This window comes from Apteryx rowi, unplaced genomic scaffold, assembly GCF_003343035.1.
Source record: "Apteryx rowi isolate R43461 unplaced genomic scaffold, aptRow1 scaffold_145, whole genome shotgun sequence".
Classification (NCBI taxonomy): domain Eukaryota; kingdom Metazoa; phylum Chordata; class Aves; order Apterygiformes; family Apterygidae; genus Apteryx; species Apteryx rowi.
In genome coordinates this window covers 1530060-1531840 of record NW_020447697.1, presented here as the reverse complement: position 1 = coordinate 1531840, position 1781 = coordinate 1530060, and positions in this window count along the sequence as shown.

The window sequence follows — 1781 nt, the reverse complement described above, 5'->3', positions numbered from 1 at the left end:
GAGATGCGGGTGGGGGAATCCTGGTGCACGAGATGCGGGTGGGGGAATCCCAGTGCAAAACAAGCGAGGAGGAGGAGGAGGAGGAGGAAAGCGAGCGCGGAGGAAACCTCTGCGCCACGCGCTAGCCGTCTGGGAGCCCTCCCCGCGTTTCAGGCGCGTGTCCCGCTTTCCTCGCCTTGCCAGGCAGCTGCAACGCGGTCAGGCCGGTCGCCTTCCTGCTGGGACGGTGGCGGCTGGGGAGGGTTTCTGCCCACAAAACGCCCCTCTCGGCGAGGCCTTGCGGCCAGGCGCTGGGCTCGTTTCAGGGGCGGGAACAGGCCTGGGGGCACTTCAAGGCCCCAACAGCTTTTTGGCAGGTTGCTGCCCTCCTCCCCGCTGGGTTCTCCAAGGGCTCTGCCCTTCCACACCATGGCCTCACGCGCATTCCCAGTCTTTTCTGAAATACAGCCGTACCGATCAAATTATGATAGATGTTATCGCTAGAATAACTTCATTTGTGAATGGCTCGTTCATTAGGATGTTTTATTCAATCTGCCCTAATCATGTCTTTAACTTATTTTGTAAGTAAATTAGAGTAATATGGTAATACTCTCTCCTTCCTCTGTGTGTGTGTGTGCCTGAGCTCCTCCTGGCTTCTGATCAGCTGTAATTGAATTAGACAGAGCGACAGATGCCTTGATGATACTAAGTGCCCAGGTGGAGGAAAGGAAGCCCCAGCTCAGCACCGCTCTGAAGGAGAAGGTGCGTGCTCAACCGTAGTATTAGACATCAGAGAATCGACACCGACGAGCCGTTGCAGAAAGCCGAGCCGCAGGAGCCACGTCCCCAGGCTTTTACCGCGTTGGAGAGGGGGGATCCGACGGCGAGTAGCATGGGGGGGGCAGCAAACCTCCCGCGCATGTCCTCCTGGTCGCGCGCTGCTCGCTTCGCCGCGGCTCCTCTCCCCTGCGCCTGCCGCGGCACTGCTGTTTTCCGTGGTGAACCTTGGAAAGCGCCAGCCCTGAAATCGGGAGCAGAGTTGAGCGTGTCAGCAAATGCCTGTGCCGCAGAAGCAAAAATCTGCCCTCCACGTGGCTGAGAGAGGGCTCCTTGATAAAATCCACATTTTTTACTGAATAACTTCCCCAATATAAGCTGTTAATGCAACGAAGTAATAGGTGCAATCAGTATATGAACACAGGGGTGCCCGCTAGTACGTTGGCAAGTCACGGATAAGCCTCAGCACCCGAGTTAAGACTCAGCTGATGATGTAACTGTTAGAAAAGAGTGTTTTGTCCGTCTCTGGGGATTTAGTCAAGAGCCGGGTCCCCAAGCTGCAGCCTCTGCGGTGGAAGGGGCCTTTCCCATGGGATATCTTATTTCTCCTAATATGGAAAGTCAAGCATTGAAAAATGAGGAACCACTAAACTTAAAGTAGCCTGGTGGTTTATGTGGAATGGCAGGTTTTGGTGCCTTTTGTACAGTCTCAGCACGTAAGGATTAGCCCTGCAATCGGATGAGGCTGCAAACTGTTGCTCTGAAAGAAAAGTTTGTGGTCTTGTTCCACAGAAAAACTGCAAAAGTGTAGATGCAGAAAATGGGGAAATACTAGGCAATTGTATGCTGGAGGCTTAAATAGCCAGAGATTAAGCAGCTAAACTTTGCATTTCTATTTTTAAAGATTTCCTGATTTTTAAGCTAAGCTTGTTTTTCCGGGGGCGAGGGTCATTTTTGATTTATGATAGTGGCAAAGTTCTATTTTTAGGTGACTGTGAGCACCGACTATGATTGAAAACAGCTTC